The sequence below is a fragment of the Nelumbo nucifera genome, chromosome 1 (assembly GCF_055504915.1).
Source record: "Nelumbo nucifera cultivar China Antique chromosome 1, China Antique-T2T, whole genome shotgun sequence".
In the NCBI taxonomy this organism is placed as follows: domain Eukaryota; kingdom Viridiplantae; phylum Streptophyta; class Magnoliopsida; order Proteales; family Nelumbonaceae; genus Nelumbo; species Nelumbo nucifera.
The window spans coordinates 2329224-2355146 of NC_142649.1; the positions used below are offsets into that span (position 1 = coordinate 2329224).

A 25923-nucleotide genomic window follows, 5' to 3' on the forward strand; every position below is an offset into this window, starting at 1 on the left:
ATTTCTCGTCCACCTGTTCCTGATTAGATATTCTTGACAGGTGAATGGCATGAGCGCAAAGGAGACTCGGAAGCGATACGGATGCGGAAGCTGTACAGGTATGCGTTTTTTGTACAATGTCTGCATACCGAGATTATATCATTTTTGGAAGACAAGGTTTGTCGGTCGTGGCAGGGGCTATAATATCCTAGGGTCTTATGGGTGCAGGCACGGAGAATGCTTGACTTGCAAGCAAGCTCTCACGGCTTTACTCTGAGGAAGCTGGTCCAATCTTTCGTGTAAGCTTCTCAACTCTCCACTTCATTCGGCATCCTCTTTTGGGTTTTTGGCTTTCTAATTCGCTCGGGTTAAATGTGTAGTTTTGGACTCCTCGAGGCGTTGCTACTTTTGGGGAGAGCATTCCGACTATATCGCGCCATACTTTTGTTTCTGCTTTCCATTAATAATGTAAGTATATCTGACACATCCCTTGTTTAAAGGACTTCCACTTTCTTTTAATTCCTTCAGATAAGTCTCTGACTATTTCTCGACCTGCTTTGATTGGTGGCTCGACCGGAAATTGGCCGCCATTCAAGTATGGCTGTCAACGGGTGGGATCCGGGTCCGGTCTAGGTAGAAGCACTCCCGAATAGATCATTAATTGGGACAAAACCTTAGACCCAAAACCGTCCATTTTAACTTAAAATTTAGGTTGAAACAAAAACATAGGTTTAAAACCGAACCATTTAAGCTAAAAAACACCACTTTTCTTATTTATATCGCAAACTAAAATTTAAACTTTAATCATATATCGTTAGTAAAATTGAAAGAAAAATACTAAGATACTTATTTGTTAAAACGTCAGACACTTTAATTTATCTATCTATCTATCAGACTCGACACTTTAAACTTACGATAAGAGAGAAACTGTAAGAAAACGAAGGAAATAATATATATGGTTTAGGGCGTCAGCGCAAAACCGTCCATTTTATGGTTAACAAAATAATCGGTTTTGGGAATGAATCGATTCGGGAGGGGCGAGTACCGGAACCGACCCAATTATTTATTTCAGCAAAATCATGGAGCCGGATCCTTTATAAATGGTTCGGTCGATTCGGGCCAGCCGGGTAGACCTGAACCGTTGACAGCCCCTTCAAGAATATGAACGACGATAGCGATTGTGCTGCAGCAAGGTTGATATCCCTTTTCCTTCACCCTTCGGACCTGTATTTCGAGGTAAGGACCTTTCAAACCCACACTCGATGTTCGTAGCTATGTAATTGGGTTATAAGATTTTGTCCTGCGATGTTCGTTCTGGATTTTCACTAATTAATAAATTCTGCTAATGCAATTTCTGCCTTGTCAATGCAGGAACGTTCTAATGGGTTCGGATTGTCAACTGCCGTATCAGAATGACTGCCATAGGGTAAGCACCGTTGGTTATATCTGTTGGTACTTTTTATAAGGGCTTCTCTTGCTTTATTGCCGTTTTTTGTGGTAGTAACATCTTTTAATTTTCTAATACTCCCCTTGGCTTCTACAGGCATCGCCACTTCCATGAGATTGTGTCACTGGAGCAGATTCAGATGTTCGAATTGGACCATTAGTCCGCCGAGGCCTTCCATATGGTGGAGTACAGAATAAGCCACTCTAACCATCTTCTTCTATATTCACTTGTATACTCTCTCTAGTCCTCATGTTCCTGATTAGATATTCTTGACAGGTGAAGGGCGTGAGCGCAAAGGAGACTCGGAAGCGATATGGATGCGGAAGCTGTATAGGTATGCGTTTTTTGTACAATGTCTGCATACCTAAATTATATCATTTTTGGCTGACATGGTTTGTCGGTCGTGGCAGTGGCTATAATATCCTTGGGTCTTATGGGTGCAGGCACAGAAGAATGGTCGACTTGCAGGCAAGCTCTCACGGCTTTACTCTGAGGAAGCTGGTCCAATGTTTCGTGTAAGCTTCTCAACTCTCCCCTTCATTCTGTGTCCTCTTTCGGGTGTATGGCTTTTCTAATTCGCTCTGGTAAATGCGTAGTATTGGACTCCTCGAGGCGTTGCTATTTTTGGGGAGGGTATTCCGGCTATATTGCGCCATACTATTGTTTATAATTTCCGTTAATAATGTATGTATATCTGACACATCCCTTGCTTAATGGATTTCAATTTTCCTTTAATTCCTTCTGATAAGTGACTGACTTTTTCTCGGCATGCTTTGACTGGTGGCTCGACCGGAAATTGGCCGCCATTGAAGATAGGACTGTCAACGGGTGGGATCCGGGTCCGGTCTTGGTAGAAGCACTCCCGAGTAGTTCATTAATTGGGACAAAACGTTAGACCCAAAACCGTCGATTTTAACTTAAAATTTAGGTTGAAACAAAAACAAAGGTTTAAAACCGAACTATTTAAGATAAAAAACACCACTTTTCATATTTAAATCGCAAACTAAAATTTAAACTTTAATCATATATTGTTAAAAAAATTGATAGAAAAATACTAAGTTACTTATATGTTAAAACGTCAGACCCTTTTATTTATCTATCTATCTATCAGACTCGACACTTTAAACCTACGATAAGAGAGAAACTGTAAGAAAACGAAGGAAATAATATATAAGGTTAACAAAATAATTGGTTTTGGGAATGAATCGATTCGGGACGGGCAAGTACCGGAACCGACCCAATTATTTATTTCAGCAAAATCATGGAGCCGGATCCTTTATAAATGGTTCGGTCGATTCGGGCCAGCCGGGTAGACCTGAACCGTTGACAGCCCCTTCAAGAACATGAACGACGATAGCGATTGTGCTGCAGCAAGGTTGGTATCCCTTTTCCTTCTCCCTTCGGACCTGTACTTCGAGGTAAGGACCTTTCAAAACCACACTCGATGTTCGTAGCTATGTTATTGGGGCATAAGATTTTGTCCTGCGATGTTCGTTCTGGATTTTCACTAATTAATAAATTCTGCTAATGCAATTTCTGCCTTGTCATTGCAGGAACGTTCTCGTGGGTTCGGATTGTCAACTGCCTTATCAGAATGACTGAAATAGGGTAAGCACCATCGATTATATCTGTTGGTACTTTTTATAAGGGCTTCTCTTGCTTTATTGCCGTTTTTTGTGGTTGTAACATCTTTTAATTTTCTAATACTCCCCTTGGCTTCTACAGGCATCGCCACTTCCATGAGATTGCGTCATTGGAGCTGATTCGAATGTTCGAATTGGAGCATTAGTCCGCCGAGGCCTTCCATATGCTGGAGTACATAATAAGCCACTCTAACCCTCTTCTTCTATATTGACTTGTATACTATTTCTCGTCCACCTGTTCCTGATTAGATATTCTTGACAGGTGAATGGCGTGAGCGCAAAGTAGACTTGGAAGCGATACGGATGCGGAAGCTGTACAGGTATGTGTTTTTTGTACAATGTCTGCATACCTAAATTATATCCTTTTTGGAAGACAAAGTTTGTCGGTCGTGGCAGTGGCTATAATATCCTTTGGTCTTATGGGTGCAGGAGCGGAGAATGCTCGACTTGCAAGCAAGCTGTCACGGCTTTACTCTAGGGAAGCTGGTCCAATCTTTCGTGTAATCTTCTCAACTCTCCACTTCATTCTGTGTCCTCTTATGGGTGTTTGGCTTTCTAATTCGCTCTGGTTAAATGCGTAGTTTTGGACTCTTCGAGGCGTTGCTACTTTTGGGGAGGGCATTCCGACTATATCGCGCCATACTATTGTTTCCGCTTTTCGTTAATAATGTAAGTATATCAGACACATCCCTTGTTTAAAGGACATCCATTTTCTTTTAATTCTTTCGGATAAGTCACTGACTATTTCTCGACCTGCTTTGACTGGTGGCTCGACCGGAAATTGGCCGCCATTCAAGATAGGGCTGTCAACGGGTGGGATCCGGGTCCGGTCTAGGTAGAAGCACTCCCGAATAGATCATTAATTGGGACAAGACCTTAGACCCAAAGCCGTCCATTTTAACTTAAAATTTAGGTTGAAACAAAAACATAGGTTTAAAACCGAACCATTTAAGCTAAAAAACACCACTTTTCTTATTTATATCGCAAACTAAAATTTAAACTTTAATCATATATCGTTAAAAAAATTGACAGAAAAATACTAAGATACTTATATGTTAAAACGTCAGACACTTTTATTTATCTATCTATCTATCAGACTTGACACTTTAAACCTACGATAAGAGAGAAACTGTAAGAAAACGAAGGAAATAATATATATGGTTAACAAAATAATCGGTTTTGGGAATGAATCGATTCGGGAGGGGCGAGTATCGGAACCGACCCAATTATTTATTTCAGCAAAATCATGGAGCCGGATCCTTTATAAATGGTTCGGTCAATTCGGGCCAGCCGGGTAGACCTGAACCGTTGACAGCCCCTTCAAGAACATGAACGACGATAGCGATTGTGCTGCAGCAAGGTTGGTATCCCTTTTCCTTCTCCCTTCGGACCTGTACTTCGAGGTAAGGACCTTTCAAAACCACACTCGATGTTCGTAGCTATGTTATTGGGGCATAAGATTTTGTCCTGCGGTGTTCGTTCTAGATTTTCACTAATTAATAAATTCTGCTAATGCAATTTCTGCCTTGTCATTGCAGGAACGTTCTAGTGGGTTCGGTTGTCAACTGCCGTATCAGAATGACTGCCATAGGGTAAGGACCATTGGTTGTATCTGTTGGTACTTTTTATAAGGGCTTCTCTTGTTTTATTGCCGTTTTTTGTGGTTGTAACATCTTTTAATTTTCTAATACTCCCCTTGGCTCCTACAGGCATCGCCACTTCCATGAGATTGCGTCACTGGAGCAGATTCAAATGTTCGAATTGGAGCATTAGTCCGCCAAGGCCTTCCATATGCTGGAGTACAGAATAAGCCACTCTAACCATCTTCTTCTATATTGACTTGTATAGTATTTCTCGTCCTCCTGTTCCTGATTAGATATTCTTGACAGGTGAATGGCGTGAGCGCAAAGGAGACTCGGGAGCGATACGGATGCGGAAGCTGTACAGGTACGCGTTTTTTGTACAATGTCTGCATACCTAAATTATATCATTTTTGGAAGACAAGGTTTGTCGGTCGTGGCAGTGGCTATAATATCCTTTGGTCTTATGGGTGCAGGAACGGAGAATGCTCGACTTGCAGGCAAGCTCTCACGGCTTTACTCTAGGGAAGCTGGTCCAATCTTTCGTGTAATCTTCTCAACTCTCCACTTCATTCTATGTCCTCTTTTGGGTGTTTGGCTTTCTAATTCGCTCTGGTTAAATGCGTAGTTTTGGACTCCTCGAGGCGTTGCTACTTTTGGGGAGGGCATTCCTGAAGGGATGAGAGATCCATCCTATGGACGCCCAAAAGATTTCGGAATAAGGGGCGAATTTCAAAAATTTTTCTCTCCCTTCAACTGGGAATCGTATTCCCCATTTAGAAAATCATATTTTCAAGGATCAATTCTGAACCATAAACTGAACCAGATCTGAACGAAAAAGGAGTGGGAAGGATTATACCTGATACGGAGAAGTAATATCTCCCAACGAAGGTGTTCACGCCCAAGGAAGGATCCAAAGACTGCTCCCACTGAAGATGGCGCAGTGCTGGTGGAGCAGAATCAGCAGTGTTCTTCTCCAAGAACTCTGTCCTTCGCAAGAATCAGCAAGATGGTACGTGAGCACAGTTTCCTTTCAATCCTTTCTCAAAGGACTGATGTCAAGATCCAATCTTGACTTCTCCCACAAGTGGAGATCGAACTGGCAAATAGGGCGGCAAGAATAGGGAGGCGGCAAGAGAGTATTTGCAGGGAGCAGAATTCTCTCTTCTTGATTTCAGCACTAAAGAAAACCTGATGATCTGTGTGTGTATATAGGCTGCCGCCCCCTTCTTCTTTTATAGTCTTAAAGGGATCAGTTCCTAATCAGATTAGGAGTTGCTAATCCAAATCATATTTGGGTTAGAAGTCCCTTTAAGTGATAAGGGATAATCCTTATCTTATCTGGAGATCAGATCAGCCATCTCCTAATCTGATTAGGAGGTTTCCAGATCTAAATCTTATTTATATCTTGGACTCTCTAAGTGGATAGGGTCTAAGCCCAATCCTATTAGCTGATCCACTTCAGATTTCGCCCCTTTATTAACTAAATAAACAGCCCAGTTCGAAATGGGCTTTTGGCCCATTAAGCTTATGTGCTCACTTAACCCTCTTAACTGCTACCCAGTTGGGCTTCCTTGTATGGCATGGGACCCAAGCATTGATCTACCCATCAGCCACATACCCAGGTTTTGACCCCCGCTAAGAATCTCACTGATTGGTACATCAAAGATAGCCCAATCCGACACCTAGTGCAGTATCACAATCGAGTCTTGGGGTCGGGTGCAACTTTCCAGTTTTGCCCATCAATCTCCAAGGTCCAGGGCAATACTGGAAATCTGGTCCAGTTTAAAGATTCAAATAATCCTACACTGTATGTGCCTAGGGACTCACCCTGGCAGCTGAGACAGGCCACCCCAACCGACTTGGTGGCACCACAGTGTCAGCCTTGTCAGGATAGGTCTCCCTAAACCGACCCACTGGCTGTGAACATTCTAAACTAACACGAGTCTCATTAAGTGTCCAGTTTAACGGTATTACACAGAAACATACCAAGGGCACATGAATCAAATATGTATCTTTATTTATTTACAATAAACTCATAAAGTACATCATTCTGATTGAAGCTAAAGGCATACAAAACTATCTAACAATTCCGACTATATCGCGCCATACTATTGTTTCCGCTTTCCGTTAATAATGTAAGTATATCTGACACATCCCTTGTTTAAAGGACTTCTATTTTCTTTTAACTCCTTCGGATAAGTGACTGACTATTTCTCGTCCTGATTTGACAGGTGGCTCGACCGGAAATTGGCCGCCATTCAAGATAGGGCTGCCAACGGGTGGGATCCGGGTCCTGTCTAGGTAGAAGCACTCTCGAATAGATCATTAATTGGGACAAAACCTTAGACCCAAAACCGTCCATTTTAACTTAAAATTTGGGTTGAAACAAAAACATTGGTTTAAAACCGAACTATTTAAGCTAAAAAACACCACTTTTCTTATTTATATCGCAAACTAAAATTTAAACTTTAATCAAATATCGTTAAAAAAATTGACAGAAAAATACTAAGATACTTATATGTTAAAACGTCAGACACTTTTATTTATCTATCTATCTATCTATCAGAGTTGACACTTTAAACTTACGATAAAAGAGAAACTGTAAGAAAACGAAGGAAATAATATATATGGTTAACAAAATAATCGGTTTTGGGAATGAATCGATTCGGGAGGGGCGAGTACCGGAACTGACCCAATTATTTATTTCAGCAAAATCATGGAGCCGGATCCTTTATAAATGGTTCGGTCGATTCGCGCCAGCCGGGTAGACCTGAACCGTTGACAGCCCCTTCAAGAACATGAACGACGATAGTGATTGTGCTGCAGCAAGGTTGGTATCCCTTTTCCTTCTCCCTTCGGACCTGTACTTCGAGGTAAGGACCTTTCGAAACCACACTCGATGTTCGTAGCTATGTTATTGGGGCATAAGATTTTGTCCTGCGATGTTCGTTCTGGATTTTCACTAATTAATAAATTCTGCTAAAGCAATTTCTGCCTTGTCATTGCTGGAACATTCTAGTGGGTTCGGATTGTCAACTACCGTATCAGAATGACTGCCATAGGGTAAGCACCATTGGTTATATCTGTTGATACTTTTTGTAAGGGCTTCTCTTGCTTTATTGCCGTTTTTTGTGGTTGTAACATCTTTTAATTTTCTAATACTCCCCTTGGCTTCTACATGCATCGCCACTTCCATGAGATTGCATCAATGGAGCAGATTCAAATGTTCGAATTGGAGTAGTAGTCCGCTGAGGCCTTGCATATGCTGGAGTCCAGAATAAGCCACTCTAACCCTCTTCTTCTATATTCACTAGTATATTATTCCTCGTTCACCTGTTCCTGATTACATATTCTTGTCAGGTGAAGGGCGTGAGCGCAAAGGAGACTCGGAAGCGATACGGATGCGGAAGCTGTACAGGTATGCGTTTTTTGTACAATGTCTGCATCCCTAAATTATATCATTTTTGGAAGACAATGTTTGTCGGTCGTGGCAGTAGCTATAATATCCTTGGGTCTTATGGGTGCAGGCACGGAGAATGCTCGACTTGCAGGCAAGCTCTCACGGCTTTACTCTGAGGAAGCTGGTCCAATCTTTCGTGTAAACTTCTCAACTCTCCACTTCATTCTGTTTCCTCTTTTGGGTGTTCGGCTTTCTAAATCGCTCTGGTTAAATGCGTAGTTTTGGACTCCTCGAGGCGTTGCTAGTTTTGGGGAGGGCATTCCGACTATATCGCGCCATACTATTGTTTCCACTTTCCGTTAATAATGTAAGTATATCTGACACATCCGTTGTTTAAAGAACTTCCATTTTCTATTAATTCCTTCGGTTAAGTCACTGACTATTTCTCGACCTGCTTTGACTGGTGGCTCGACCGGAAATTGGCCACCATTCAAGATAGGGCTGTCAACGGGTGGGATCCGGGTCCTGTCTAGGTAGAAGCACTCTCGAATAGATCATTAATTGGGACAAAACCTTAGACCCAAAACTGTCCATTTTAACTTAAAATTTGGGTTGAAACAAAAACATAGGTTTAAAACCGAACCATTTAAGCTAAAAAACACCACTTTTCTTATTTATATCGCAAACTAAAAGTTAAACTTTAATCAAATATCGTTAAAAAAATTGACAGAAAAATACTAAGATACTTATATGTTAAAACGTCAGACACTTTCATTTATCTATCTATCTATCAGACTTGACACTTTAAACCTACGATAAGAGAGAAATTGTAAGAAAATGAAGGAAATAATATATATGGTTAACAAAATAATCGGTTTTGGGAATGAATCGATTCGGGAGGGGCGAGTACCGGAACCGACCAAATTATTTATTTCAGCAAAATAATGGAGTCGGATCCTTTATAAATGGTTCGGTCGATTCGGGCCAGCCGGGTAGACCTGAACCGTTGACAGCCCCTTCAAGAACATGAACGACGATAGCGATTGTGCTGCAGCAAGGTTGGTATCCTTTTTCCTTCTCCCTTCGGACCTGTACTTCGAGGTAAGGACCTTTCAAAACCACACTCGATGTTCGTAGCTATGTTATTGGGGCTTAAGATTTTGTCCTGCGATGTTCGTCCTGGATTTTCACTAATTAATAAATTCTGCTAATGCAATTTCTGCCTTGTCATTGCAGCAACGTTCTAGTGGGTTCGGATTGTCAACTGCCGTATCAGAATGACTGCCAAAGGGTAAGCACCATTGGTTATATCTGTTGGTACTTTTTATAAGGGCTTCTCTTGCTTTATTGCCATTTTTTGTGGTTGTAACATCTTTTAATTTTCTAATACTCCCCTTGGCTTCTACAGGCATCGCCACTTCCATTAGATTGCGTTGTTGGAGCAGATTCAAATGTTCGAATTGGAGCCTTAGTCTGCCGAGGCCTTCCATATGCTGGAGTACAAAATAAGCCACTCTAACCATCTTCTTCTAAATTGACTTGTATACTATTTCTCGTCCTCCTGTTCTTGATTAGATATTTTTGATAGGTGAAGGGCGTGAGCGCAAAGGAGACTCGGAAGCGATACGGATGCGGAAGCTGTACAGGTATGCGTTTTTTGTACAATGTCTGCATACCTAGATTATATCATTTTTGGAAGACAAGGTTTGTCGGTCGTGGCAGTGGCTATAATATCCTTGGGTCTTATGGGTGCAGGCACGGAGAATGCTCGACTTGCAGGCAAGCTCTCACGGCTTTACTATGAGGAAGCTGGTCCAATCTTTCGTGTAAGCTTCTCAACTCTCCACTTCATTCTGCGTCCTCTTTTGGGTGTTTGGCTTTCTAATTCGCTCTGGTTAAATGCGTAGTTTTGGACTCTTCGAGGCGTTGCTACTTTTGGGGAGGGCATTCCGACTATATCGCGCCATACTATTGTTTCCGCTTTTCGTTAATAATGTAAGTATATCAGACACATCCCTTGTTTAAAGGACATCCATTTTCTTTTAATTCTTTCGGATAAGTCACTGACTATTTCTCGACCTGCTTTGACTGGTGGCTCGACCGGAAATTGGCCGCCATTCAAGATAGGGCTGTCAACGGGTGGGATCCGGGTCCGGTCTAGGTAGAAGCACTCCCGAATATATCATTAATTGGGACAAAACCTTAGACCCAAAACCGTCCAAATTAACTTAAAGTTTAGGTTGAACAAAAACATAGGTTTAAAACCGAACCATTTAAGCTAAAAAACACCACTTTTCTTATTTATATCGCAAACTAAAATTTAAACTTTAATCAAATATCGTTAATAAAATTGACAGAAAAATACTAAGATACTTATATGTTAAAATGTCAGAAACTTTTATTTATCTATTTATCTATCAGACTCGACACTTTATACCTACGATAAGAGAGAAACTGTAAGAAAACGAAGGAAATAATATATATGGTTAACAAAATAATCGGTTTTGGGAATGAATCGATTCGGGAGGGGCGAGTACCGGAACCGACCCAATTATTTATTTCAGCAAAATCATGGAGTCGGATCCTTTATAAATGGTTCGGTCGATTCGGGCCAGCCGGGTAGACCTGAACCGTTGACAGCCCCTTCAATAACATGAACGACGATAGCGATTGTGCTGCAGCAAGGTTGGTATCCCTTTTCCTTCTCCTTTCAGACCTGTAATTTAAGGTAAGGACCTTTCAAAACCGCACTCGATGTTCATAGCTATGTTATTGGAGCATAAGATTTTGTCCTACGATGTTCGTTCTGGATTTTCACTAATTAAAAAATTCTGCTAATGCAATTTCTGCCATGTCATTGCAAGAACGTTCTAGTGGGTTCGGATTGTCAACTGCCGTATCAGAATGACTGCCATATGGTAAGCACCATTGGTTATATTTGTTGGTACTTTTTATAAGGGCTTCTCTTGCTTTATTGCCGTTTTTTTGTGGTTGTAACATCTTTTAATTTTCTAATACTCCCCTTGGCTTCTACATGCATCGCCACTTCCTTGAGATTGCGTCAATGGAGCAGATTCAAATGTTCGAATTGGAGCAGTAGTCCGCTGAGGCCTTGCATACGCTGGAGTCCGGAATAAGCCACTCTAACCCTCTTCTTCTATATTCACTTGTATATTATTTCTCGTCCACCTGTTCCTGATTAGATATTCTTGACAGGTGAAGGGCGTGAGCGCAAAGGAGACTCGGAAGCGATACGGATGCGGAAGCTGTACAGGTATGCGTTTTTTGTACAATGTCTGCATCCCTAAATTATATCATTTTTGGAAGACAAGGTTTGTCGGTCGTGGCAGTGGCTATAATATCCTTGGGTCTTATGGGTGCAGGCACGGAGAACGCGAGAACTTGCAGGCAAGCTCTCGCAGCTTTACTCTGAGGAAGCTGGTCCAATATTTCATGTAGGCTTCTCAACTCTCCACTTCATTCTGTGCCCTCTTTTGGGTGTTTGGCATTCTAATTCGCTCTGGTTAAATGCGTAGTTTTGGACACCTCGAGGCGTTGCTTCTTTTGGGGAGGGCATTCCGACTATATCGCGCCATACTATTGTTTCCGCTTTCCATTAATAATGTAAGTATATCTGACACATCCCTTGTTTAAAGGACTTCCATTTTCTTTTAATTCCTTCGGATAAGTGACTGACTATTTCTCGTACTAATTTGACTGGTGGCTCGACCGCAAATTGGCCGCCATTCAAGATAGGGCTGTCAACGGGTGGGATCCAGGTCCGGTCTAGGTAGAAGCACTCCCGAATACATAATTAATTGGGACAAAACCATAGACCCAAAACCGTCCATTTTAACTTAAAATTTAGGTTGAAACAAAAACATAGGTTTAAAACCGAACCATTTAAGGTAAAAAACACCACTTTTCTTATTTATATCGCAAACTAAAATTTAAACTTTAATCAAATATCGTTAAAAAAATTGACAGAAAAATACTAAGATACTTATATGTTAAAACGTCAGACACTTTTATTTATCTATCTATCTATCAGACTTGACACTTTAAACCTACGATAAAAGAGAAACTGTAAGAAAACGTAGGAAATAATATATATGGTTAACAAAAATATCGGTTTTGGGAATGAATCGATTCGGGAGGGGCGAGTCCCGGAACCGACCCAATTATTTATTTCAGCAAAATCATGGAGCCGGATCCTTTATAAATGGTTCGGTCTATTCGGGCCAGCCGGGTAGACCTGAACCGTTGACAGCCCCGTCAAGAACATGAACGACGATAGTGATTGTGCTGCAGCAAGGTTGGTATCCCTTTTCCTTCTCCCTTCGGACCTGTACTTCGAGGTAAGGACCTTTCAAAACCATACTCGATGTTCGTAGCTATGTTATTGGGGCATAAGATTTTGTCCTGCGATGTTCGTTCTGGATTTTCACTAATTAATAAATTCTGCTAATGCAATTTCTGCCTTGTCATTGCAGGAACGTTCTAGTGGGTTCGGATTGTCAACTGCCATATCAGAATGACTGCCATAGGGTAAGCACCATTGGTTATATCTGTTGGTACTTTTTATAAGGGCTTCTCTTGCTTTATTGTCGTTTTTTGTGGTTGTAACATCTTTTAATTTTCTAATAATCCCCTTGGCTTCTACAGGCATCGCCACTTCCATGAGATTGCGTCACTGGAGCAGATTCAAATGTTCGAATTGATACGTTAATACACCGAGGCCTTCCATATGCTGGAGTACAGAATAAGCCACTCTTACCATCTTCTTCTATATTGACTTGTATACTATTTCTCGTCCACCTGTTCCTGATTAGATATTTTTGACAGGTGAAGGGCGTGAGCGCAAAGGAGACTCGGAAGCGATACGGATGCGGAAGCTGTATAGGTATGCGTTTTTTGTACAATGTCTGCATACCTGGATTATATCATTTGTGGAAGACAAGGTTTGTCGGTCGTGGCAGTGGCTATAATGTCCTTGGGTCTTATGGGTGCAGGCACGGAGAATGCTCGACTTGCAGGCAAGCTCTGCAAAGCTCTCACGGCTTTACTATGAGGTAGCTGGTCCAATCTTCCGTGTAAGCTTCTCAACTCTCCAATTCATTTTGTGTCCTCTTCTGGGTGTATGGTTTTCTAATTCGCTCTGGTTAAATGCGTAGTTTTTGACTCCTCGAGGCATTGATACTTTTGAGGAGAGCATTCCAACTATATCGCACCATACAATTGTTTCCGCTTTCGGTTAATAATGTAAGTATATCTGACACATCCCTTGCTTAAAAGACTTCCTTTTTCTTTTAATTCCTTCGGATAAGTGACTGACTATTTCTCGTCCTGCTTTGACTGGTGGCTCGACCAAAAATTGGCCGCCATTCAAGATAGGGCTGTCAACGGGTGGGATCCGGGTTCGGTCTAGGTAGAAGCACTCCCGAGTAGATCATTAATTGGGATGAAACCTTAGACCCAAAACCGTCCATTTTAACTTAAAATTTAGGTTGAAACAAAAACATAGGTTTAAAACCGAACCATTTAAGCTAAAAAACACCACTTTTCTTATTTAAATCGCAAACTAAAATTTAAACTTTAATCATATATCGTTAATAAAATTGATAGAAAAATACTAAGTTACTTATATGTTAAAACGTCAGACACTTTTATTTATATACCTATCTATCAGACTCGACACTTTAAACTTACGATAAGAGAGAAACTGTAAGAAAACGAAGGAAATAATATATATGGTTAACAAAATAATCGGTTTTGGGAATGAATCGATTCGGGGCAGGCGAGTACCGGAACCGTTCTAATGGGTTCGGATTGTCAACTGCCGTATCAGAATGAATGCCATAGGGTAAGCCACCATTGGTTATACTTGTTGGTACTTTTTATAAGGGCTTCTCTTGTTTTATTGCCGTTTTTTGTGGTTCTAACATCTTTTAATTTTCTAATACTCCACTTGGCTTCTACAGGCACCGCCACTTCCATGAGATTGCGTCAATGGAGCAGATTCAAATGTTCGAATTGGAGCAGCAGTCCGCTGAGGCCTTGCATACGCTGGAGTCCAGAATAAGCCACTCTAACCCTCTTCTTCTATATTCACTTGTATATTATTTCTCGTCCACCTGTTCCTGGTTAGATATTCATGACAGGTGAAGGGCGTGAACGCAAAGGAGACTCGGAAGCGATACGGATGCGGATGCTATACAGGTATGCGTTTTTTGTACAATGTCTGCATACCTAAATTATATCATTTTTGGAAGACAAGGTTTGTCGGTCGTGGCAGTGACTTTAATATCCTTGGGTCTTATGGGTGCAGGCACGGAGAATGCTCGACTTGCAGGCAAGCTCTCGCGGCTTTACTCTGAGGAAGCTGGTCCAATCTTTCGTGTAATCTTCTCAACTCTCCACTTCATTCTGTGTCCTCTTTTGGGCGTTTGGCTTTCTAATTTGCTCGGGTTAAATGCGTAGTTTTGGACTCCTCGATGCGTTGCTACTTTTGGGGAGGGCATTCCGACTATATCGCGCCATACTATTGTTTCCGCTTTCCGTTAAAAATGTAAGTATATCTGACACATCCCTTGTTTAAAGGACTTCCATTTTCTTTTAATTCCTTCGGATAAATGACTGACTATTTCTCGTCCGGATTTGACTGGTGGCTCGACCGGAAATTGGCCGCCATTCAAGATAGGGCTGTCAACGGGTGGGATCCGGGTCCGGTCTAGGTAGAAGCACTCCCGAATAGATCATTAAATGGGACAAAACCTTAGACCCAAAACCGTCCATTTTAACTTAAAATTTAGGTTGAAACAAAAACATTGGTTTAAAACCGAACTATTTAAGCTAAAAAACACCACTTTTCTTATTTATATCGCAAACTAAAATTTAAACTTTAATCAAATATGGTTAAAAAAATTGACAGAAAAATACTAAGATACATATATGTGAAAACGTCAGACACTTTTATTTATCTATCTATCTATCAGACTTGACACTTTAAACCTACGATAAGAGAGAAACTGTAACAAAACGAAGGAAATAATATATATGGTTAACAAAATAATCGGTTTTGGGAATGAATCGATTCGGGAGGGGCGAGTATCGGAACCGACCCAATTATTTATTTCCGCAAAATCATGGAGCCGGATCCTTTATAAATGGTTCGGTCGATTCGGGCCAGCCGGGTAGACCTGAACCGTTGACAGCCCCTTCAAGAACATGAACGACGATAGGGATTGTGCTGCAGCAAGGTTAGTATCCCTTTTCCTTCTCCCTTCGGACCTGTACTTCGAGGTAAGGACCTTTCAAAACCGTACTCGATGTTCGTAGCTATGTTATTGGGGCATAAGATTTTGTCCCGCGATGTTCATTCTGGATTTTCACTAATTAACAAAATCTGCTAATGCAATTTCTGCCTTGTCATTGCAGGAACGTTCTAGTCGGTTCGGATTGTCAACTGCCGTATCAGAATGACTGCCATAGGGTAAGCACCATTGGTTATATCTGTTGGTACTTTTTATATGGGATTCTCTTTCTTTATGGCCGTTTTTGGTGGTTGTAACATCTTTTAATTTTCTAATACTCCCCTTGGCTTCTACAGGCATCGCCACTTCCATGAGATTGCGTCACTGGAGCAGATTCAAATGTTCGAATTAGAGCATTAGTCCGCCGAGGCCTTCCCTATGCCGGAGTACAGAATAAGCCACTCTAACCCTCTTCTTCTATATTGACTTGTATACTATTTCTCGTCCACCTGTTCCTGATTAGATATTCTTGACAGGTGAATGGCGTGAGCGCAAAGTAGACTCGGAAGCGATACGGATGCGGAAGCTGTACAGGTATGCGTTTTTTGTACAATGTCTGCATACCTAAATTATATCATTTTTGGAAGACAAGGTTTGTCCGTCGTGGCAGTGGCAATAATATCCTTTGGTCTTATGGGTGCAGGAACGGAGAATGCTCGACTTGCAGGCAAGCTCTCACGGCTTTACTCTAGGGAAGCTGGTCCAATCTTTCGTGTAATCTTCTCAACTCTCCACTTCATTCTGTGTCCTCTTTTGGGTGTTTGGCTTTCTAATTCGCTCTGGTTAAATGCGTTGTTTTGGACTCCTCGAGGCGTTGCTACTTTTGGGGAGGGCATTCCGGCTATATCGCGCCATACTATTGTTTCGGCTTTCCGTTAATAATGTAAGTATATCTGACACATCCCTTGTTTAAAGGACTTCCATTTTCTTTTAACTCCTTCGGAAAAGTGACTGACTATTTCTCGTCCTGATTTGACTGGTAGCTCGACCGGAAATTGGCCTCCAATCAAGATAGGGCTGTCAACGGGTGGGATCCGGGTCCGGTCTAGGTAGAAGCACTCCCGAATAGATCATTAATTGGGACAAGACCTTAGACCCAAAGCCGTCCATTTTAACTTAAAATTTAGGTTGAAACAAAAACATAGGTTTAAAACCGAACCATTTAAGCTAAAAAACACCACTTTTCTTATTTATATCGCAAACTAAAATTTAAACTTTAATCATATATCGTTAATAAAATTGATTGAAAAATACTAAGATACTTATATGTTAAAACATCAGACACTTTTATTTATCTATCTATCTATCAGACTCGACACTTTAAACCAACGATAAGAGAGAAACTGTAAGAAAACGAAGGAAGTAATATATATGGTTAACAAAATTATCGGTTTTGGGAATGAATCGATTCGGGGGGGGCGAGTATCGGAACTGACCCAATTATTTATTTCAGCTAAATCATGGAGCCGGATCCTTTATAAATGGTTCGGTCGATTCGGGCCAGCCGGGTAGACCTGAAACGTTGACAGCCCCTTCAAGAACATGAACGACGATAGCGATTGTGCTGCAGCAAGGTTGGTATCCCTTTTCCTTCTCCCTTCGGACCTGTACTTCGAGGTAAGGACTTTTCAAAACCACACTCGATGTTCGTAGCTATGTTATTGGGGCATAAGATTTTGTCCTGCAATGTTCGTTCTGGATTTTCACTAACAAATAAATTCTGCTAATGCAATTTCTGCCTTGTCATTGCAGGAACGTTCTAGTGGGTTCGGATTGTCAACTACCATATGAGAATGACTGCCATAGGGTAAGCACCAATGGTTATATCTGTTGGTACTTTTTATAAGGGCTTCTCTTGCTTTTTTGCCGTTTTTTGTGGTTGTAACATCTTTTAATTTTCTAATACTCCCCTTGGCTTCTATATGCATCGCCACTTCCATGAGATTGCGTCAATGGAGCAGATTCAAATGTTCGAATTGGAGCAGTAGTCCGCTGAGGCCTTGCATACGCTGGAGTCCAGAATAAGCCACTCTAACCCTCTTCTTCTATATTCACTTGTATATTATTTCTCGTCCACCTATTCCTGATTAGATATTCTTGACTGGTGAAGGACGTGAGCGTAAAGGAGACTCGGAAGCGATACGGATGCGGAAGCTGTACAGGTATGCGTTTTTTGTACGATGTCTGCATCCCTAAATTATATCATTTTTAGAAGACAAGGTTTGTCGGTCGTGGCAGTGGCTATAATATCCTTGGGTCTTGTGGGTGCAGGCACGGAGAATGCTCGACTTGCAGGCAAGCTCTCGCGGCTTTACTCTTTGGAAGCTGGTCCAATCTTTCATGTAAGCTTCTCAACTCTCCACTTCATTCCTTGTCCTCTTTTGGGTTTTTGGCTTTCTAATTCGCTCGGGTTAAATGCGTAGTTTTGGACTCCTCAAGGCGTTGCTACTTTTGGGGAGGGCATTCCGACTATATCGCGCCATACTATTGTTTCCGCTTTTCGTTAATAATGTAAGTATATCTGACACATCCCTTGTTTAAAGGACTTCCATTTTCTTTTAATTCCTTCGGTGTGGCTCGACCGGAAATTGGCCGCCATTCAAGATAGGGCTGTCAACGGGTGGGATCCGGGTCCGGTCTAGGTAGAAGCACTCCCGAATAGATCATTAATTGGGACAAAACCGTCCATTTTAACTTAAAATTTAGGTTGAAACAAAAACATAGGTTTAAAACCGAACCGTTTAAGCTAAAAAACACCACTTTTCTTATTTATATTGCAAACTAAAATTTATACTTTAATCAAATATCGTTAAAAAAATTGACAGAAAAATACTAAGATACTTATATGTTAAAACGTCAGACACTTTTATTTATCTTTCTATCTATCAGACTTGACACTTTAAACCTACGATAAGAGAGAAACTGTTAGAAAACGAAGGAAATAATATATATGGTTAACAAAATATTCGGTTTTGGGAATGAATCGATTCGGGAGGGGCGAGTACCGGAACCGACCCAATTATTTATTTCAGCTAAATCATGGAGCCGGATCCTTTATAAATGGTTCGGTTGATTCGGGCCAGCCGGGTAGACCTGAACCGTTGACAGCCCCTTCAAGAATATGAACGACGATAGCGATTGTGCTGCAGCAAGGTTGGTATCCCTTTTCCTTCTCCCTTCGGACCTGTACTTCGAGGTAAGGACCTTTCAAAACCACACTCGATGTTCGTAGCTATGTTATTGGGTTATAAGATTTTGTCCTGCGATGTTCGTTCTGGATTTTCACTAACAAATAAATTCTGCTAATGCAATTTCTGCCTTGTCATTGCAGGAACGTTCTAGTGGGTTCAGATTGTCAACTACCATATGAGAATGACTGCCATAGGGTAAGCACCATTGGTTATATCTGTTGGTACTTTTTATAAGGGCTTCTCTTGCTTTATTGCCGTTTTTTGTGGTTGTAACATCTTTTAGTTTTCTAATACTCCCCTTGGCTTCTATATGCATCGCCACTTCCATGAGATTGCGTCAATGGAGCAGATTCAAATGTTCGAATTGGAGCAGTAGTCCGCTGAGGCCTTGCATACGCTGGAGTCCAGAATAAGCCACTCTAACCCTCTTCTTCTATATTCACTTGTATATTATTTCTCGTCCACCTGTTCCTGATTAGATATTCTTGACTGGTGAAGGGCGTGAGCGCAAAGGAGACTCGGAAGGGATACGGATGCGGAAGGTGTGCAGGTATGCGTTTTTTGTACAATGTCTGCATCCCTAAATTATATCATTTTTGGAAGACAAGGTTTGTCGGTCGTGGCAGTGGCTATAATATCCTTTGGTCTTATGGGTGCAGGAACGGAGAATGCTCGACATGCAGGCAAGTTCTCACGGCTTTACTCTGGGGAAGCTGGTCCAGTCTTTCATGTAATCTTCTCAACTCTCCACTTCATTTTGTGCCCTCTTTTGGGTGTTTGGCTTTCTAATTCGCTCTGGTAAATGCGTAGTTTTGGACTCCTCGAGGCGTTGCTATTTTTGGGGAGGGTATTCCGACCATATTGCGTCATACTATTGTTTCTACTTTCCGTTAATAATGTATGTATATCTGACACATCCCTTGCTTAATGGATTTCAATTTTCCTTTAATTCCTTCTGATAAGTGACTGACTTTTTCTCGCCATGCTTTGACTGGTGGCTCGACCGGAAATTGGCCGCCATTGAAGTTAGGACTGTCAACGGGTGGTATCCGGGTCCGGTCTTGGTAGAAGCACTCCCGAGTAGATCATTAATTGGGACAAAACGTTAGACCCAAAACCGTCGATTTTAACTTAAAATTTAGGTTGAAACAATAACAAAGGTTTAAAACCGAACCATTTAAGATAAAAAACACCACTTTTCTTATTTAAATCGCAAACTAAAATTTAAACTTTAATCATATATCGTTAAAAAAAATGATAGAAAAATACTAAGTTACTTATATGTTAAAACGTCAGACCCTTTTATTTGTCTATCTATCTATCAGACTCGACACTTTAAACCTACGATAAGAGAGAAACTGTAAGAAAACGAAGGAAATAATATATATGGTTAACAAAATAATCGGTTTTGGGAATGAATCTATTCGGGACGGGCGAGTACCGGAACCGACCCAATTATTTATTTCAGCAAAATCATGGAGCCGGATCCTTTATAAATGGTTCGGTCGATTCGGGCCAGCCGGGTAGACCTGAACTGTTGACAGCCCCTTCAAGAACATGAACGACGATAGCGATTGTGTTGCAGCAAGGTTGTATCCCTTTTCCTTCTCCCTTCGGACCTGTACTTCGAGGTAAGGACCTTTCAAAACCACACTCGATGTTCGTAGCTATGTTATTGGGGCATAAGATTTTGTCCTGCTATGTTCGTTCTGGATTTTCACTAATTAATAAATTCTGCTAATGCAATTTCTGCCTTGTCATTGCAGGAACGTTCTAGTGGGTTCGGATTGTCAACTGCCTTATCAGAATGACTGAAATAGGGTAAGCACCATCGGTTATATCTGTTGGTACTTTTTATAAGGGCTTCTCTTGCTTTATTGCCGTTTTTTGTGGTTGTAACATCTTTTAATTTTCTAATACTCCCCTTGGCTTCTACAGGCATCGCCACTTCCATGAGATTGCGTCATTGGAGCAGATTCAAATGTTCGAATTGGAGCATTAGTCCGCCGAGGCCTTCCATATGCTGGAGTACAGAATAAGCCACTCTAACCCTCTTCTTCTATGTTGACTTGTATACTATTTCTCGTCCACCTGTTCCTGATTAGATATTCTTGACAGGTGAATGGCGTGAGCGCAAAGGAGTTCCATACTATTGTTTGGGTTTGGACCTCCCCAATTCCACTTGATGGTGCTGAGTAAACTCTAGCCAGGCTCAAGCCCACCCTTGATCCATTACCCCTAATCAAGCCCGAGCCCAACATAGTCTAGCCCTCTTTGTAACCCAACCCATCAAAGACCTAACTATTCAACCTTTGCATGTTTAGCCACAAATTCTATCAAGGCCTGATCTACCATTGCCTTCAGCCCAACCGAAAGTGTTCGTAAGAAGAAGAGGGGACACCTTTTCTCTAGTGGAAGATCAGCAAATTAGTTGAAGGTCATGTTGTAGTTACACAATGATTACTTGGGTTTGGACTTCCCCAACTTCACTTGATGGTGAATTGGTGATGAGTAATCCAACGGCAAGTTCCGAGGCTAGGTCAGATCTCCCTCGTTTGTTTGCCATAGGTATGAGTAGAAGTTGCTGATAACTATTTCTGATGTATACTTTGTGAAGAAAAGTAGAGGACACTGAAAGGTTTCAGCAAGAGAGAAGGAGAGAGAAGAAGAAAAGAGAGTGATGAAGCCAGAATTGAATGGATCCGGCCCAACTCAACAGTATGTAACCAGGGTGGCTTTCTAGATGTTGTATACAGGCATCAAAGCAAATAGAATCAACAAGCACAGTTGGGAAACCTTGCACTTCTTTGTCCTTGATGCCTTTTCAACTACGAAACAAACATGCAGAGGAGGCACTCTCAATCTCCCCCTTCTATTAATAAGAGGCTCAAATGGGGAGGCAAAAGAAGATAAAAGGGGGGAGTGCGGAGGACAAATGTTTTGAGGGACAAGATCCAACACACATATCCTTTGCAAATGAAGTAGAAGGCAGGAAAGAGCATTGTAAGGAAGTTTAAACTGTATCTCAAACTGGGTGAAATCAAACTTTGGGGAAATAAGCAAATTTTGATAGGGTCTACCGATGATTGACTGAGAAAATTAAGTAATGACCTTGTTTGGAGCAATAGAGAAGAGGAATGTAGGCGGTGGTGAGGGTGCTATGAATGCTTTGATCTAAAAAGCTCCAAAAGTTCAGAGGGAACAAAGGAGGCTGAATTGGACCTTGAATAATGGCAGATGATGTTCAATGGGTGCCCATTCTACTTCAAAACACTCTAGATGATGTTCAATGGGTGTTAACAACAATTTATGAACTTACAGCCCTTGAAGAAGATGCCTCCTTTGGTGGTCCTTCACAACAAAGAAATACCTGCGAAATTCAAAAATAGCATCAGTATTACATATAAATTGGCTTAATGACAACGGATTTTTAGTTATAGTTTGGACAATGAACACATTCTTTAAAGAGTAGCATTTGGAGTTAGTAGAGATAGAAGATGAGCCAACATCATAATATCCAAACCTGATCCATTGCCCATTTTACTTGGTCGTTGCTAGAGTATTCAATGAAGTGTTTAAAGTTGTTGAGATGGTGGATAGAACCTGAGTCTGGATACCAATTGGGATCCAGACCATCAGAGCCACTAGAGGTTCCAGTGTGGAAATCTGGAGTAGAGGAGAGGATTCACTATGATAATAAACACCAAACTGTTTATAGCACTGAAGTTCTCCATGATTGGGTTAACTGCAGACTTGACAGATAATGGGACTTTTCCTGTTGTTGGTGTTAGGGGTGTTGTTGCTACAACAATCCCTGCCTTGTCCTTGACCACCACATCCATGATCCGTAGCGCAACTGGGTTGGTTGAACTGATATGGGTTTGGATTGTTGCAAGGAGCAGCATTGGCTATATCAACCACAGTCATAACTGGATCTGTAGCAGGTTGGGCATGTTGGTCAAGCCACTCCTCGTGGTTTTGAAAAAACCATCCACTGATAGGGATGAATTATTGGAATGAGTAGCAAGGGAAATCACTAGGGACTCGTATTCAGAACTGAGTCCAGCAAGGATTTAAAGGATGAAATCACTTGTAGAAACTGGTTCTGCAACTGCTACAAGATTGTTGGCAATGGAGTTCACTTTGTGAACATAATCTCTAATCGACAGTGCACCTTTCATATGATCAGGAGTTGGCATTGAAGTTGTAAAACTCTGGATCTGAATTGGGTTGCAAATGAATTGGTCAGTGATAGGGATGAATTATTGGAATGAGTAAAAAGGGAAATCACTAGGGACTCGTATGCAGAGCTGAGTCCAGCAAGGATTTAAGGGATGAAATCACTTGTAGAAACTGGTTCTGCAACAGTGCACCTATGCCAATTTTGTCTTAACTCTTAACCGTCTTGCCTGGATTGGTACTTGAATTCTTGAGATGATTGGAATAACAATAATAACTAAGGGGTTATAATGGAGATGGAAAATCCATTCTGTTTTTTATGCTGAAGTCCAATAATGTGTGTGCGTATCAGGTTTATTAGATTTACTGTCTGGTTAGTTTTTTGATTCAGGATATTTGGTTTACTAAATATTTTTTGCTATTCTATGCTCATTTGTGCAGCCAAGTTCTGAAGTATTTGATCATGATTCTCCAACTAAGAACTTACGGAGAGTTGGTGCACAGGTATGATTTATGTATATAATGCAGCTCCTGCCACATTCATCATTTGTTCAATTGGTGATTATTCATTCTCATATGATTTGCAGCCTCCATCTGGGAACCATTTGAATAATGATAGATCTGCGGTAAGTCTCACAATGACATTTGTGATAATAGATGATGTATTTGGTCAAGTTCCACATAGCATTGAGATGGAAACTTGCAATATAATCGTTGTAGTTTAATTATTATGGGAATCATCAGGTTCAGTTATTGAAATTGATATAGTTAGAAATGCTCATCTTCTACTGCTGTCCATGGTGATGTTATTTCATACATCACTAATTGACTTCCCCATCGTGTATGGCCATTTTTGTCTAGGATAATATGAGTTCTTTAATCTTATATGGTTTAATTTGTATTTCTCCTTAGTGGGTTTTCTCATAGAAAATGTTGTTATTCTTGTTTATATAGGTGAGGAGACAGTCCTACATTGAATTGGAGATCTTTAAAAATAGATGGAAGAAGGCAGTGGAGGAGGATCAATGATGGATTGAACCTTTTCAAACACCAGAAAAGCAGTAAGCAGTAGGTAGTCCTGGTTTATTGGATCTTCATAAATCCTACAGAGTGCAATGTCGGTCAAAACCAATATACATAATTTTGCATAGTACAAGCATGCGTCAAGCAACATTAAAAATACAAGTACAGCTGACAGAAAAGCATGGTGGTGATATATACAGGGCTCAAGAACGGAGCATTTGTGTATCAAAAAACAGCGAAATACCAAACATTTGTTTCTCCTATCCAAGTTTGACCTGAGTTAAAATGTTTTCTCATATCTAATGTAATGTAATATTGTAATCCTTGTAATTATATCACATTCTTTGCAATAATAAAATGCAATTTGGCTTTGCAAGTGGCAAGAAATCGTAACTGGTTTTTCCGATGGCCATTCATAAATCATTTAAGAGAATTTTAATAGCAGAATAAATGCAAAGTTTATTGCAGGGAGAATTTGATGTCTTGGACCAAATCCAGAAATAGAAAATACTTAAAAGGAATTTCCTTTGGAATTAATTGGGGAGAAGCAATTATAATGGCCCTTGGAAAGTCGGAACAATAACCCTGTAGCTTCCATTACAAGTCAAGATTAATAACATTTCAGTATAAACAAAATTACAAGATGTTAATGAAGAGGTAGGTGATGATATCATTGTTTCTTCATCGAGTAGGATGTAAACCAAGGGAAATGATTGCTTATTTGAAAATTGAAATGGACACGTTATCTTCCTGGGGTGGCAATTATTGAGCCAAAAGATTGATTCTTTGGCTCAGTTTGGAAGGAGTACAAATAGAAATACACAGAGAGCAAAACCTTGTATTTTGTATTATTTTGTATGTATTCGCACTGCACATATTTGTATTTGTACTCTTTCCAAACTGAGCTTTTACATTTTATTTTTCTTTGCTTTCTTCCCCTCTTGAGTTGGTTGTCTGGTTCCATTTTATACCTCCGCACCAAATTATTGTGGACTTCATTATGGTGTAGAAGTATGCAACTGCAAATAATTTGAATACAGATTCTGGTTTACTGTTGTTGGTAGTTTGTCTTATTTCAGTGAGCGGGTTGCAAAAGTGAACCGGAATTGCACAATTTCACTTCTTCGATTTCATCTCCTAGACGAACAAGCTGCACAATTTCACTAAAGTAGAGAACAAAAAGTGGAAGAGCACTGCACATTTATGGATCAACAACAGAAAAAATATAGAAAATAGGTGATAATGAAATTTTTAATGTATATAAACCTGTTTTTTATTTGGATAAATATGGGAATCTTGATTCAGATAAACAAGACAATCAATTTCTAATGAGAACCCATTCCAGCCATGTAAGTGCAGGATCATTGGAGGAGAATTTATACCATACAAGGAATATTCTTGTGTTTGTCCCTTGAGTTAATTCGTTATTTTGTCAGCAGTACTGAATAATTAATTATAAATAAAGCAAATAATTGTAATAAATGATAGGACTTCTTTTTCTAATTATTACAAGTAAGAAATTTTAATTGTTTTGTCTGGAAATTGTATTGTAACATTGTAGTTCATTTAAGTTTTTAATTGAATACCCATTCATGTACAAATATCTTTGTAGTATCTTTTGGTTAAACAGTGGTATTGGTTCATATCATTTTTCACTATCTTTTGGTTTTAATAATATTCTATAGCTTTTTTATTCTCTATCTCCTTGTAAAATCTGAAAGTATAATTCTTTTTCATTCCTTATTCAGGTCTTTATACCATATTTGTTGGAGGCATTGAAATCTGAACAATTTATCATCTTGTTATTTGGGTGTTGGCACCATTTTACTTAAACATGTGCTTTGATAGTTTATTTATGCCCTTTTATTGTTAACTTTTGATAGCTTTTTTATGGTTTTGATGCAAATTTATTTATTATTGTTTTCATCCTTTGTGCAGGTATTCATCTTCGTTGGATTTTGAGAAGTTTTTGTAAATCAAGTTTTTTGAATTTTGAAAATTGATGATGGAAATTGTATTAAAGAGTTTATCAATTTGAAACTAAGATGTATTTGTGATTCAAATATTTTGAATGGAGAATGAACTTTTAAATTTTATTTATAATTGATGTTTTGATTTTTTGTATTTCATTTCAATTTAGATGAATGTAGAGAAAACAGGTTATT

General features: G+C 40.2%; 1 long non-coding RNA gene across 8 annotated transcripts; it reads left to right on the top strand.

The window, feature by feature from the left end:
* Window positions 1-25923, top strand: LOC104609628 (uncharacterized). Of its 8 annotated transcripts, none has more exons than XR_016077035.1 (10): window positions 17815-19106; window positions 19216-19286; window positions 19367-19454; window positions 19583-20187; window positions 20323-20377; window positions 20495-20584; window positions 20675-21124; window positions 23177-23239; window positions 23323-23361; window positions 23690-24134. It is a non-coding gene; the product is annotated as an uncharacterized LOC104609628 (long non-coding RNA). The 8 variants fall into 8 exon arrangements; XR_016077038.1 differs by adding an exon at window positions 25697-25923 and having other exon boundaries at window positions 18854-19106; window positions 19367-20187; window positions 23690-24994; XR_016077036.1 differs by lacking the exons at window positions 17815-19106; window positions 19216-19286 and adding exons at window positions 1-98; window positions 1870-1941 and having other exon boundaries at window positions 19367-20187.